This window comes from Rattus norvegicus, chromosome 7 (genome assembly GCF_036323735.1).
Source record: "Rattus norvegicus strain BN/NHsdMcwi chromosome 7, GRCr8, whole genome shotgun sequence".
Lineage (NCBI taxonomy): Eukaryota > Metazoa > Chordata > Mammalia > Rodentia > Muridae > Rattus > Rattus norvegicus.
Window position 1 is genome coordinate 85,672,814 of NC_086025.1, and position 16,378 is coordinate 85,689,191.

Below are 16,378 nucleotides of genomic sequence, written 5' to 3' on the forward strand. Positions count from 1 at the left end.
GTCTCGAGGCTCAAGTTCGCTCGCGGGGTGCTGCCTACGACCTCTCCTTGGTGGCAGCAACCAGGAAGATCTGTGCCGCTCTTTCCGGGAGCCTCCGTGCACCAGGGTTCCAGATGGCATTTGGTGTTTTCCTCTGGCGTCTGAGATGTGTGCAGAGTGCAGTCTCTTCTGGTTTCCCAGGCGTGGTTTCCCTTCCCTCTGAAGGTTTAGCTCTCCCTCCCACGGGATTTGGGTGCAGAGAACTGTTTATCTGGTCTTGTAAGTCATTTCTATTGATCAGTTACAGTTTGGTATGCTTGAAATTCAAAATGAGTTGATATACCTAAAACAATTATTATCTAATTCTAAGAGTCTTGCCACAGATAAAAAAGAAAGTGTGGTTGCATTTTCTGAGTGTTACAGTCAAACATGTAGAAAGGAGTTTTGGACTTTTAAATATATTTCTATATTTTTATTTCTACACTTGATCTTAGCCAAAAGGCCGAGAAGCGATTTTTATTTCTAATTCTCTGCCTCCGACTCTCTGCCTCTGTCTCTGTCTGTCTCATTGTTTATCTCTCTGTCCCTCTGTCTCTCTGTCTCTTTCTCTCTCTTCCTCTCCCTCTCTCTGTGAGTGTGTATATGTTCATGCACACATATGTGTACACACATGCAAATACCTACGGGGATAAGAAAAGGGCTTCCTTGGAGCTGGCATTATAGGTGAGTGTAAGCCACTTGGTATGGGTACTATGACCTGAACCTGGGTGCTCTGTAGCAGCAATAGACTGTCTTAACCACTGAGCCATCTCTCCAGCCACTTACTAATTTTCCATTAGTTCTTTGTGAATTTCATACACGTTTTGGTCATATTCATTCTTTCACAGACTCCTCCCAGATCCAGCCCTCCCTTCCCTACCCATCTGACTTTCTGTTACCTCAGCCTCTAAGTCCATCCTGTTCTTCCCATACGCTATAAATGCGGGTAGAGCATGGTTGACTTCTCAGAGGCTACATTCTTAAAGAAAATCTTCCTCTCCCAGCAGCTGTCAATTACCAGTAGCTCCACAGCTAGGAGTGAGGCCTTGTGCCCACCTCTCCTCTCCTTGCTGGAATTTGGTTGGCTTAAGCTTGTCTATGCTGTAACAACTGAGGTGCGTTCATATGTACAGCTGTCCTGCTATGTCCAAAACTGTTACCCTTGGAATAAAGTCGTTCGTTGATTCTGGTTCTTACATTCTTTCTAACTGCTCCCCCAAACCCTGCTTCAGTCTTGATCTCTGAATTTTGGTGGAGTAGATGTGATGCAGATATCAGGCTTTTTATTTAAAAAAAAAAGCAGTGTGTGTGTACATATATACACATTTTTATCTATATAATGCTGAGAGGAGCATGTATGTCACAGAATGCATTCGAAAATCAGAGGAAAACTTTGCTGAGTTATTCCTCTCCCTCTCCCTCTCCCTCTCCCTCTCCCTCTCCCTCTCCCTCTCCCTCTCCTTCTCCCTCTCTCTCTTCCTCCCTCCCTTCCTATCCCCCCCTCTCTCACACACACAACTGATTACAGCTTAGTTGCAGTAGGATTAGGTGCTGCTTTTCTTTCCTATTGAGGCTAGGAAAGGCAACTGTGTGTGTGTGTGTGTGTGTGTGTGTGTGTGTGTGTGTGTGTGCTCACACCAGCATTGTGTGAGCCTTGCTCCTTCCCTGCACTCTCATAGCGCTTCTTGTCATTTGTTTCCCTGATGGTTATTATTCTTAATTGGATGGGATGGAATCTCAGGGTAGTCTTAGTTTGCATTTCTCTGATGTCTATAGTCCCTTTACTGATGGGCAACTTTGGTTTTTTATGTTTATTTTTTAATGTATCTTTATATAGCCTATATATTACCCCCTTTTTTATGAGGATGGCAAATCTTTCCTCCCATTGTGTTGGTTGCCTCACGCATTGATAGTTACTTCTGCTCTGGAGAAACTTACCACACGGTATCATTTGTCAATCTTTATGGCTGATTCCTGGCTGTTGAGGTTCTACTGGGAAGCCACACGAAGCAGGAAAAGGAAGACATTTTCTCATAGAAATTGTTCTGCCTCAGTGGCCACCACTGTGCTTCTTGGTTGTGGCATATCTTCTTAATGTGATCTTAAACTCAGTTTGTGAATACTTAGATTAGGATTTTGTATGTATATTTTATCAGGGAGATTTGTCTATAATTGTTCCTCTTATTTTGTGTAGTTATCTGATTTTGAGTACCAGACTTATAGTGACTTTGTCAAATAAGTTTGGTGTGTTCTTTCCCCTAACAAGTTGAGAAATTTTGGTATTAGAAAGTCATTTAGTATTTGGAAAATAGTATTTCCAAAACTCTTAATTAACCTTATATACAATAATAGTAAAGGAACATTTTTACTCTAAGAAATAATTTAAAATTGGAGTTTAAAGATGGTATAAGACAGAGAAGCCCAAACTCTAACTCATAGAAGTTTACTTCTAATAGCATAATGATAGCTTGCACTAACAGGGTACTCAGTAAGTGTCAGAAATGTCCCAAGAGACTTGGATTGGTGATTATGTTGTCACTATATTGTTACCCTATCACTGTTTCTCAGGTTAAAGGAGATTGTTTACCTACTCCAAGATGATTCTCCTGAAACTACACTAAGTTTTCTCACCTCTGTTGCTGTTCTGCATTTCCATAGGAAGTTCATGCCTTCAACTTTGACAGTAGGTCAGAAAGAATTGCAGACGTGAAAGGTGGACCTTTAACCTGAAGCAATATTACACTCAGTTGATTGGAAAACTTGTGAGTATGCAACGTACTTACACCATCATGAATAAAAAACAAAACAAAACAAAACAGAACAAAACAAAAACAAACAAAAAAAAACTTACCTGTTGTACAGGCCAGTGAGAATTGAGAGTTGATTTTTACATAGTGTTAGTGTAGCAATTGCTGATTTTCACAGGTTCATGGCCTTGACATTCTCATGTGTTTGTGATGAGCAAATGCTCTGTTCATAGCGTTCCTGGGTCTCCCCAGTTCTTTTTCATTTAAGCAATAAAGTTCTAGATTTGGGAATGGAGATTTCACTGACTCAAGTCCCTGGACTCAGGACCCTTGGGCAAACCCATTAGTAATGACAGCCTGGTTAAGATTCACGTGTTTGTACTTGCAGGTGAATAAAGATCAGAACCTTCAAGTGAATGTGTTTAAACCCAACCAATTTTCACTTGAGTACCCTATCCCAAATGAGATAAAATTAACTGTCTAATAATTAGCCACAATTTTAATGTGTTTATTTTTCGCATATGCTTCCCAGCTCTGCTAAGTTGGAAGCCTCAAATCCATCAACCAATAAATTGTTCCTTGAGTTTCTCTTTGGGGACCAATTAAAAGTATCAACATGTTTTCCTCCATTAAACTGAGAGTTTTATCTCCAGCTGTTGGGATCTGGGCTTCTAAATGTATGATGCATGATCGACCAGGGAGAAGGCACTTGAGACAATTGGAGGAAAAGAGAGTCTGTTGATAGCTCTTTATGTGACTTTGGTGCTTCTATTCTCTTCACTCCATCCAGAGGGCACATGCTCTACTGAACATGTGGCAAGTAACACAGCTGGCACCACAGCAGGGAGGGTGCTGCTCCCCAACCTCCAGGGAGAGCTCCTGGCAGAGAAGCTAAAGATTGGTCATTTATCACTTTCACAGACACAGCTCCTCTAGAGGGTCTCCATTTATAGCTCCTATTCCGCGAAGGTTCTCGCTGAAGCCTTGGGTGGATGCTTTCCAGATGGTATCAATCACAGTGTTACCTACTAACAGGAATCAGGGAAGAGCACTCGAATTAATTAGCAAGTCAAAATGGAAAGGAAGTAAGACTGTGAAACAAGAAAAGCAAAGACCGCAGAGCTATCTAATTGTCTACCATCAAGATCATCTAGGAGGAAGAATCGATGGGATATCAAGAAACTTGAGACTTGGCCAACAGTATAGTCTGACAAGGCATAAGTTTTGGACTTGGGAAATTGGGAGAATCCCAATTTCACATTACCTATATGTAAAAGACAGGTTATTTGGCTTCTCAGAGATTTGTTTTTCTCACATTAGAGAAAGACACACATTGTGTATGACTTTGTAGACAGAGATATGTAGCTTACAAAGCACATTCCTGGCTGCCAGCTTGTGGTGATCTGAATGAGAAATGTCTCCCATTGGCTCGGGCATTTGAATTCATGGTGCTCAGTTGGTTATACTGTTTGTAGAGGGTTGGGGGTGAACCCGAAGAAGGAAGTATGTCCCTGGAGGGAGTCTTTCAAAGTTTAAAGCCCCCACATAATTTTCAGCTTTTTTGGTCTATTTCGTGCTTGCCATAAAACAGGAAGACTCAGCTTCCTCCTCCTGTTGCAGTGTCTGCTGCTGACCGCCATGTGTCCCTGGCATGATAGACTTTGAGCCCTTTGAAACTGAATGCCAAAATAAACTCCTTGTCCCATAAGTTGCTTGTGGCCCTAAGACTTTTATTATGATAACAAGAGAAAAGTAACTAGTGCACAGCTATAGTACAAAAGTAAACTAAGGGAAATCTCTTTTATTGTGTCCAACTGAATCATTAGACTCAATTCTTTGCCTGTCATTGATGCCATGCTATTTTGTTCAGGGTCCCTTTACCTACTTCCTGCTTTGTCTTATCATGACTTGTTTTGACCAGTGAATGTAGGCAGAAGTAATGGGACATCTGTCTGGAAATTTATCCATAAAAAGTACACGTGCTCCTATTTTCCCTATTTTGCTGTTCCACAGCTACTATAAGAAAAAATACATGTTTGTTATCCAGATGGCTAAAGAAGGAATAAGAAAGACACATAAAGCAAATGTTCACAAGCTGAACTATAGAGCCATCACACTAAGTCATGTCAAGCCATGTCTAGAACATCTAAATCCTACCTATCAATCAGACACCTGTGTGAAAATAATGGCCATTTCTGGTCATTGAGTTTGGAGGTATATTGATTTAATATGAAATTTAGGATAGGCTCAATTATCCCACATCCTTTTTTTTTTACTTCGATTTTTAATGAATCTTGCTTCTCACCCCAAGATTTATTGAACGAGAAACTTTAGAAGTGCTGATATTAGCGATATACCCAGAAAATAGTAAGTGTAGCTATATCACATTCATTTTCACTGCATCCTTGGTTTAATCTCCAAATTCATATGTACAATAAAATAACTTAAATTTTATGGCAATATTCATTTTATCACTTTTATTATGAATCCATCACTCTGCTGAGTAAAAAAAAAATATCTTCCCATCCGTTCATGGTTTGTCCTTCCTCAAGAGTTTTGTTCAACCTTTGAAAGTTTTCAAACTAAAGAATGAGGAAAGCATTGGGAGGGAGAATCTGACCTTTTTTGTTCCTGGGTTGTTAAGTCTATGTTTCTTTTTTGAGGAGATCAACATTTCTCTGCCTTCTTCCATGTCAGTCAGGGTACAGAGTCTTAGTTCCTTGCTACCCTTTTATGGAAGGCCAAGACTATTTTCAGTTGAAGGATCCAGTCTCTGATAAACAAAAATTATTTTGAAGCATAGACAATTTGTTGGAGTAGAATGCAATAAACACCTCTGGACTTGCATGTGTTTGGAAGCTTGTGGAGTGCTTTGTTCCTTTTCCGGAATCTTTCAAAGAAGACAACTCTTTTGCATAGATACTTTCTCCCTCTGGCCTCAAGCTATGACTGTGGCAAAAGACAAAGTCTCTTTCCCCAGGAACTGAAGTGTTTACTCAAAATATTTGGTTTCTGACTCTCTCCAATTCTCCTCTAGGGACTTTTCCTAGTGTCACCAGAGGAGCTTTGTTCTTGTTATTTTGCTTTAATTATTTCAATTTGGAAACTCAAAAAGCTCAGGAAACTATTCTGACTCTATCTGCATCATTATCTTTAAAGACTGAGCCCACAAAGCCCTAGCTGTGGGTTGGGATGGTTAATTTGTCAAATGCTACAGACAGTTCCAAGGAAAAGAACTTCACAAACCATTTGCTTCAAAATCTCATTTGTTTCATGGAGAACAAAATACTAAAAGACTACGCACCATTTTGCATATGCACCTTATTAGATTTGACCTAAACACTACTGCTTAACTCAAGATGTGGGATAAATAAACGAGTTAAGGAACAGGAATTCCTACATTGACCTCTGGTCTTCTTTCTGTTTTGTTTTATTTTGTTTGTTTGTTTTTGGATTTTCTTTCTTTTAAATGCTTATTCACAGTTACAGCTGTATTTATGCCTAGATTAATTCAAGAAGTTACCAGCTGTGATTTGCAGATGTGCTCCATTTCCCAATGCCAGAAAAATTAAATTATGTATACTAAGGTCATTGCTATAAAGCATGACCACACTGACATTTTATGGTGAATAGTGACCATTGGAATACTTAGACTGCAGCAGATTGTACCTGCTTATAATGTCCAAAATAACCATGTGTGAAATCATTATTTTAGTTACATTTACAGCTAAATTGAGCCAGGCAGTGATCCAAGCAATGGGCTGGCAATCAGCCCAATTCAAGCTGAGCAAAGGCGATTTCATACTGCAGAATGTGAACTAAAGTATTCCACAGTACAGTATACACGAAAAGATCAAATAGAACACACCCTCCAGCAAGAGAACCTGCAAGGCAATGATTTGACTTTTAGGTAATTCCAATAATTTCCAGTATGTATTGGGTACAGTCTAAATTTCTTATATGTTACAGTTCTGGGGAGCAATTTCCAATCTGTCATGATGCTCAAAACTGAGATATCTAGGACCTACTTCCCAATGTCAAGGTTTCATTATGACTAAGGGTGAAGGAAAGGTTTGGTCTTATCACCTTGTGAAAAGATAAATATACAAACAAAAGAGTACACAAAGTAACGCTTTAGGTATTGAAGAAAAGGTAGTGCAGAAGAGTAGGAAAAAGAGAGACAGGTACAATGAGTCTGGAGATCTTCCACATTAATGCTTGGAGAACAATCAGGACGATTGACAGAAGGAAAAAAATCCAAGCACTGCCCAAAAGTTCTCTTTGACATTATTAAACAGCTCTCAGTCTGTAGGCAGTTATAGTAGTCCTAAATTATATAACCAACTACAGATAAGATTGCTTCACAGAGAGAATTCACCAGGTGGTATGCTCTAAAATCTGCAGTGTTCTTTCAAGAGTACTATGTACTACATTGGGCAATCCTCAGTACACACGTGTACAAAAACCAAGGAGCCATCAGGAAGGGACAAATGGAATATCCCTTGGGCTTCTTCACACACAATGGGGACTGGCTTGAAGTCTTACATCTGGAGTTGAAAAACAAACCATTTAGTTCATATGAAAAATCATTTAACTACTTCAAAAAGTACTGCTTTAGGGCTACAGTCTACTCTAAAATCACCTTTAAAAAAATTAAGGCTTGAAAATAAACATATCAGGCCACTTTCGGACAACCTGTTTGTTTACTAGAAGGAAGATCAAGAATTATAAAGGAACACAAAATTACCAGCAAACAAAGTAAAATATGGAAAATCCAGAATCCTAAAATATAACGGAAAGTATGGTTATGGTGAGGTGACCAAAAAACAATGAAAATGCATACTACAGGTCTGAAATAGCAAGCAGTATTAAGACATGTACAAACTATATCTGATGATTTTAAAGGCAGAGTAAATCACAAGAAGTAAAGCAGAGATATGAGAGGTAAAAATCATAAATGTCTAGAAATGAAAAAATGTCTGAAGTAAAGAGTAGTAAAAATATCATGTCTTCAGGGTAAGAATAAATGTTAATAAACACATATAAATAATAATTGGAAATTGAAAGTATCCAATTATTATTAAAACAAGAAAGATGATGGTGGGGACAGTCAGTGTTGACTATGTTGACTACACACAACATTATAATGGTCAATGTAGATGTAAATGGAATTCCTAAAGTTGAAGTGATTATAATAATAATAATAATAATAATAATAATAATAATAATAATAATAGAACACACAGAATCAGCAATCCCTGGGATTCTTAGGCAAAATAAAACACATGAGAAGAACATGATTCCAATTCAGGATTCAGAAAACCTTGAAAAGATAGAATTTAAAATGGCAGAGGGGAGTCTTCCTAGGACTGGAGCAGCATCTTCAAAGACTGGGAAAGTTTCAAGCTAGAATTCTATTCCCAGTGAAAATGACTTTTCAAGTCTGTCTGTGGAGTAAAGATGTCATGATTCATACAAAGGCTGAAAAGATTTATTAGCAATAGACTTCAAATAATAGAAAGGTAAAATAAAATCTTTCAAGTGGAGAAAAGACTATTATGAAATAGAAATCTGAAAATAACGCATGTTGAAGAAGAGTAGACTACAGAATTGCATGAGTAAAGCATAATGCTACGCTAGCTATTGTTTAAGCAAAATAGTGAGTTGCCAGTTTTGCACACAGAGAAATAAGATGTGTATTAAACAAAGCACAAAGGGCTGAAGAGGGAACATGAAAATACTGTCACAAGTTTCCCATACAGGACGTTACAGAACATCATCTGTACACAGCCTCTGAGGAGATAAAGTTCTATCTAGGAAACCCTAGAGCAATAATTACAAAACAAATATTTAACCAAATTAGGCAACAGAGGAAATAAACAAACGGCAAAGAAATACAAAAATTTTGAAGAGGAGGGAAAAGATTTTATCTCTATATCTCTATGTATAATCGATATATCTATATATCTATTTCTCTCTCCATATATATATATATATGTATATATATATATCCATCCATACAAAACTAAAAGAAATGTTGAAGCTATCAGACATTACAAACCAAGTGGACCTAACAGACATTTGCAGAACATTTATAGAAATATTCTGTAGTTCAATGTCCAATTTTCTGAGGAACCTCCAGACTGATTTCCAGAATGGCTGTACCAGTCTGCAATCCCACCAACCTTATAGGTAGCAATGAATAGCCTAATAAGAGCACCAGTGGAAGGGGAAGCCCTTGGTCCTGCCAAGACTGAACCCCCAGTGAACGTGATTGGTGTGGGGAGGGTGGTAATGGGGGGAGGATGTGGAGGAGAAGCCAATATAGAAGGGGAGGGGAAGGGGTTAGGGGGATGTTGGCCCGGAAACCGGGAAGGGGAATAACAATCAAAATGTAAATAAGAAATACTCAAGTTAATAAAGATAAAAAAAGAGAAATATTCTGTAAACATACCCAGACAAAATGAATATACCTTTTGAGTACCTCATGGAACTTTCTCCAGAACTGACCAGATATTCATACACAGAGCAAGTCTCTACAGCTACAAGAATATTGAAATAGTGTTATGCTTCTTTTCTGATCTTTTAATCTTTTCAGATTAAAGTTGGGTATAAACAACAGAAAGTTTACAGATGCATGGAAACTGAACAACTCTCTCATGATTGAGTGGGTCAAGACAGAAATTAAGAATGAAATAAAAGACTTTCTAGAATTGAATGAAAATGGAAAGAAAACCAACACCAACCTTGGGACCCAATGCTTCTCTGAGAGATAAGTGCATATTAGTAACTTAATTGCATACCTGAGAGCTCTGCAAGGAAAATAAGAGATAGTGCTCCAAAGGAGTCAAAGCCAAGAAATAATCAAATGCAGGCCTAATCAATAAATTAGAAACAAAATTTACAGAGTATCAATGAAACAAAGAATTAGTTCTTTGAGAAATCCAATAAGATTGAGAAACTCTTTTCCAAAGAAATTAAAAGGCAGAGAGAGAGAGAGAGAGAGAGAGAGAGAGAGAGAGAGAGAGAGAGAATAAGGAATGAAAATGGAAGTATAACAGACACTGAAAAGGAGCAAATCATAAGGACATACTTTAAAAATTGGTACTCCACTAAATTTGGAAAGTCTAAAAGAAATGGATGATTTTCCCTCTACATATCACTTACCCAAAGTTAAGTCATGATCAGATAAGCAATTTAAACAGACTCATAGCATTGAGTGAAATTAAGCAGTCATTAAAATATGCAACCAAAAAAGCCCAGGACCATATAGTTTTAGCACAGAATATTCCAGACTTTTAGGGAAAAGTTAATGCCAATACTCCTCCAATTATTCCACAAAATGGAAAAAGAAATAATATTGCATCATTAGTTTTATGAGGCGACAGTTACTATGATGTCTAAATCACAAAAAGATCCAACAAGGAGATTTATCAGCCAATTTCCCTTATAAACATAGGTAAAAGATTCTCAATAAAAATACTTGGAAACATAGATACATTCATAAACATAATCTACTATATAAGCAGATCGAATGACAAAACCACATAATCATCTCACCAGAAGCATAAAACACCTTTGACAAAATCCATCACCTCTTTGTGATAAAAGTCCAGGAGAGATTAGTGTCACAGGGGACATACCTCAACACGATAAAGGCAGTTTGCAGCGAGCACATAACCAACATCAACTTAAATAGAGAGAAACTCAAAACTACTAAAATCAGGAACAAGACAAGGTTGTCCACTCTTTCATACCTATTCAAATAGCACTTGAATTCTTATCTAGAGCAAGGAGACAACTGAAGGAGATCACAAGATAAAAATAAGAAATGAAGAAGTCAAATCATTTCTACTTGCAGAAGATAAGATAGTACACATTAGTGACCCCACAGATCCTACAGAAAACTTCTACAGCCATTAAAAAGCTTCAGCAAAGTAGCAGGATATAAAACACATAAAAACCAGTGGCCTTTTTACAAATGACAAATGGATTGAGAAATAAATTAGGGAAAATACACCTTTTAAAATAGCCTTCAAAAATATAAATTATCTTGGGGGTAAGTGTAATCAAGTGAGAGACTTGTATGATAAGAACTTTCAGACACCACAGAAAGAAATTAAAGATCAGAAAATAGGGAATCTTTAACGCTTATGAATAGGTAAGATTAACATAATAAAAGTGGCCATCTTACCCAAAGCAATTTACAGATTCATCATTGAAATTTCAATATACTTCTTCTTCACAGAACTCTAAAGGACAAGTTTTTGCTTTATATGTAAAAAAAAATTCAGGATAGCTACAGAGCTATAGTAATAAAAAATAGCATACTATTGACACAAAAACCATACATATTGATCTGTGAATTAGAATTGAAGACCCAGAAATGAGACCATACATCCATGGACAACTGATACTTTTAATAAAGAAGCAGAAATACACACTGTAGAAAAGACAGCAGTAGGGAGGAATTGTGAGTACTAGGGGGAAAGGAGACTGAAATCAGAATATACTGCATGAAAGCTATATGCAATAAAAGAAAAAAGTAATTGACTTTATTAACAGATGAAATGATGATCTATAAGGAATATTCTAAGAAGCTCTCAAAAAATGAATAATACTAATGAACAAAATTAGCAAGACTGAGGACATACAATATACAAAATACAATATAAAAGTCTATTGCATTCCTATGATCTAAATCATAAATGAAATTAAAACCAAATGCTGTTTACAATGGCATTATAAAATGTGAAATAATAAAGGTAAACTTGACAAAGATGTACATAGCATATTCAGTGGATACTGTACACTGGAAATTAAATATTTAAATAAGTAAATATACATGTTTGTATATTGGAATTCCCAATATATTAAGTGCTTAATTTAATAGATTTATAATTTAATGAAATCTCAATAAAAATCTCTCCTACTTCTACCCCATTAGTATATATACATGTATTGCAAGAATTGATGGGGAATAAATAAACTATTGATAAACAATACCTCTTATATAGAGTCTCAAAATAATTGCACTAAATAAAACTATGATAGACTAAGAAAGTTCACATTTCATATTCTATCATATGTATACACACATACATACATATATAAGTACAAATATATTATACATATATACATGTAGACATAAAAACATATATACATAAATCATATATATGTTATTTATGCATATATGTGTATATACTATATACTTATATAGCATAAAATACAAACTTATCTCTACTTATGGAAAACAGATGAGCTGTTTAGTTATAGAAAATAAGGAAAAAAACAGTGTTAAGGAGATTCAAGGAATGCACTGGAGTGACAGAGAAGTTCATTCTCTTGACTGCATTAGTGAGATCACAGGTCTTTATATTCTCAGACTTTGCAATTTTATAGCTTTAATATGAGCAGTGTGCTATATGTCAAGAAGATCTTAACCTCCAAAATGTATCTAAAACTTCTAAAAATGTATTTCACGAAATACTAGTATTTGTATAGTATAGACATTATTGTTCATAACCAATGTTCTTATAGCAAGTAGATGTTCAGGTAGACTACAAATCCTAGAATTCCAGCCAATGGAATCAATGAAATGTGGCTTAAGAGATGAACATCAATCACTTTCAGTTTTGGTCTATAAGAACCTTATTACCCACTTTCTCTTTATGTCTTGTATTGAGTAGGTGGTGATTATTCACGTGACTTAACATAAAAAAAGCTATGGAATGAAAAGTTAGGTCACTGTTTGAAGCAGAGCCTTTTAAGAGATCCACCGTCTTCTGATTGCTTTAAGCCTTTTCTTTTAAATGAGGGTTACTTGCTAAGGAATTAAAAGTTGCAGCACTTTGTGTTGTAGTCACTGCTGTTATCTTTAATTCTTTGCCACGATGAAAAGAAAAAGCTAGGAAGTATCATAGTGTGGTTTGATACTAACAGGCCACAGATGATAAAGACAAAGACATTTATTTGCTTCAGCAGCATATATTCTAAAATTGGAATGATACAGAGAAGATGATCGTGGCCCCTTTGCAAGGAGGGCACCCAAACTCATGAAGCATTCCATAGGAGCTAAGTAACAAGTACAGGCCAAAACAGAATGCTTGACAAAGATGGAGAAGCAAAAATAGGCACCTGGAGTATATAGCGGGAGGGGACTGGATGGGAGAGGGCAAACAAGAAGGATGAAGTGTGGGATGGATGGTGGGAGAGAGAACTGGGAGAGAGAACTGGGAGAGAGAAGTAGAATCAGTGTTTATATGTGCATGGGGGGTATCTTCAAGACAAGCTAGAAGTCTAGGGCAATCTAAACTCCCAGGAATCTGTAAGGGTGACCTTAGCTTAGTTTCTTAGAAATAGGGAATAAGTCTCTTAGCCACATGAAATGGCCACCTCCTGTAACCAGGCAAGACTTCTAATAGAGGGATGGGGATATCAACCCAACCAATCACAAAACTTTCAACCCACAATTTTTCCTGCCTACAAGAGGTGCAGTGATAAAGAGGGAGCAGAAAGTCATGGAATGGACAAGCAATGGCTGGCTCAACTTGAGTCCCATGCCATGAGAGACAGCCCACCCCCAACACTATTAATGATATTCTATTATACTTGCAGTATAGCATAACAGTCTAGCATAACAGTCATCTAAGTGACTTCATCCAACAGCTGATGAAAACAGATGTAGAGACCCACAGCCAAACATTAATCAGAGCTCAGAGAATCTTGTGCAAGGATTGAAGGAGCCAGAGATTTAAAGGACATCACAAGAAAAGCTACAGAATTCACTACCGGGGGCCCATAGGGGTACATAGAGACTGAATCACCAACCAGAGAGAAGGCATGAGACAGACATAGGCCCCCTACACATATGTAACATATGTAACATATGTAAAGCTTGGTCCTGTGAAGGACCTCTAATAGCAGGATCAGGGGCTGTCTGACTCTGATGCTTTCCTTTGGATCCATTTCTCTTAACTGGGTGGACTTGTCTAGCATCAATAGGAGATGAGCCCAGTTCTATTACAACTCAATATGCCAAGGCAGATAGAGGCTTTCCCTTTTCTGAGAAAAAAGGGAGGTAAGGCAGATTGATTGGGAGGGGGGTGTCTGGGAGGAGAGGAGAGAGGGGAAGCTTCAATCAGGATGTAAATTTAATTTAATTAATTAATCAAAAAGGAAAAGGAAAAAGACATGATAGACTGCACAACTAGATTATTTTATTATGTTCACTTGGCAAAATGTCTACACATGCTTGAAGGGAGAGCCCATTCTTTATGGATTCTTAAGGGGGGCAGTTCTGTTGTTAAAATCCTGTTCCCCAGTTGGTTCTTGATTTGCCAGTAAAGAAGGCCAAGCTAAAGGTGATAGAAAAAGGTGTGCCGGGTGGGGCTGATAGATTAGTTGATCCCGAAGCCAAAGTCAGCAGATTAAAACTACCCCCAATAGGATTCCACAGCAATCTCTGCCTTTTTCTTTTGTATGATATACCATGTTTCGTTTTCTCTTACAATATGTGTGATTACATTTGAGATACACCAGGAAAATCCCAGATAATCCCATCTCAGGAGCCTCCATCACATCCTTAAAGATTGTTTCCAAAGAAGGTTCCAGGTGTGCAAGATCATAGTATCAACAGAGAGCAAGTCCCTCTGGCTGGGAAAGGCTGATGGAGTAAAAATGCCAACTGAGACTTCAAGCTCACAAAGATCTCACATAGAAAGGACTCAGTGTGGCTCTCAGACCAGAGAACTCTGGATGTGATGAAGACCGCATAAAGGCTACACTTCCTTTAGATTGTGTGTTTGGGGTAACTGGAAAATGGTTTCTGTTGGGATAGGTGAGAGGGAGAGAGGAGGATGAGGAGAAAATAAACTGTTAAGGGGACAAAGAGATACATTGGAGTTTTATGAAGTGGAAAGCTTTGATTATTAGCATATGAAAGTGAGTGGAAATGTTTAGAAAGACGATGCCAAGTTTGTTACTAAGAAATTTCATGTTGTTGCTAGTAATTGTGTGATATCTGTTAAACTTCAAATCTGTCACTGAACAGATCCAAACTATCCAATAGTAACTTCAAGTGGACAGAGAAGAAACTTGAAAATACATGTTGTGCAAAGGACAACTTCTTTGACAAAAAGGGCTGGGAAATCAAGGTATCCATCCACATATGGCTACTGTCTACCTTTTGCCCTTCACAAAAGTCAGCTCCAGATGAGCCAGATGTTTTAATGTAAGACCAGAAAGCATTACAGGGAAAAGGAGGGGAAGCGGTTCAAGATGTGCATGGGTTTTCTGAATGGGACTCCTGTCTCAAGAAACAATGACGGCAAATGGGGTCTCGTGGAATTAAGAAGCTTAATCAAGTGAGGAAATGTGCTACAGAATAGGAGAAAATATTTGCAAGCTAGACATCTGACAAAGAGTTAATATGTAGAATATACAAGGAGAACTCTCATAGAAACCAAGTAGGAAATCAAACAATCGGATAACTGAAGGGCTAAGGAGATGAATGGACAGTTCTCAAAAGGTGAAGGGTAAATGGTCAATAAATGTCCAACAAAGTTCAACTTCACTGGCTATCAAATCAAACCACTATTGAGATGTCATTTTATCTTAGAATGCAGTCACCAAGAAAACAACAACAAATTTGATCTATGATATGGACAAAAGGGACCCTTGGATATTGCTGTGGGAAGGTGACTGCAATCGGACACTAGGTAACTTAGTATGGAGATATTTCAAAAATTCATAATCTATCTTCCATAGGATCCAGCTCCATCACTTCAGAGCATTTAGCCAAAGCCCCCAAATCAATGTATCTTTGAGGCACCTGCCCATCAGTGTTTACAGTAGTGCAATTTACAGTGGGTAAGGTATGGAGGCAGTCTAGTGGTGTGTTTGTGGGTGGGAGGTGGGGGGCAGATTGTCTAACAAAGAGGAATAACATAACAGGAGGACATGTCTAACAAAACACATACTCCATTGTCACCTGCCCCTCGGGGCATCTCAGGTGTGGCTGCTGTGTTACATGTGCATCAGTTGGTGACAGAGAGAAGAGAGGCTATGTCTATGCTCAGTGTTCTGACCTGAGAATATTGGAATGATTAGTAGCCTAGTATTGTCTGGGGGGGCGGGAGGGGAAATGAGCCTAAGACAAGCTGCAGTCCGGCTCCATGGGGCCCGACAGGGAGCTAGCTTGAGATGACCACCTGTTTAGCACCAAATAGTCTCAGATGGGCTTCCTGAATGGAGAGAAAGACAGAGATTAGAAGAACCCCATTTGGGAACGTGGGCCCTGGGCTGGAGTGAATCGGCAAATGATGACACTTGCATGGGATCACTTGAGTGGGCTGTGCAAAGAGAGAGCCCTAGATAATCACCAGATGAGTGTGTTGGGGCCAGGATAGGGAGCTAGCCTGAGATAACCACTAGTCTGGTGCTCTGCAGTCCCAGGGGTTGGGGGTGAGGTATACGATACCCAAGATGAGCCCTGCCCAGTGCCATAATGCCGTAATGCCACCTGCGCAAGTGAGGCATAGCACTCCTGAGACAACTCTTGAGATGACCCCAGATACTCAGAGACCCTGGTGCCACAAAGAGAAGCAAATTAG

The 16,378-nt window shown here is 38.2% G+C and overlaps 2 non-coding genes and 1 pseudogene across 2 annotated transcripts; 2 read left to right on the forward strand and 1 right to left on the reverse strand.

Annotated features, from left to right (window-relative positions):
• Window positions 1-415: 415 nt before the first annotated feature.
• LOC120094032 (U2 spliceosomal RNA) lies at window positions 416-493 on the reverse strand (annotated as a pseudogene).
• Window positions 494-12,737: 12,244 nt separating this feature from the next.
• Window positions 12,738-12,840, forward strand: LOC120093918 (U6 spliceosomal RNA). The gene has a single exon (XR_005487633.1). It is a non-coding gene; the product is annotated as a U6 spliceosomal RNA (small nuclear RNA).
• Window positions 12,841-15,755: 2,915 nt separating this feature from the next.
• LOC120093982 (small nucleolar RNA SNORA17) lies at window positions 15,756-15,887 on the forward strand. The gene has a single exon (XR_005487690.1). It is a non-coding gene; the product is annotated as a small nucleolar RNA SNORA17 (small nucleolar RNA).
• Window positions 15,888-16,378: the final 491 nt, after the last annotated feature.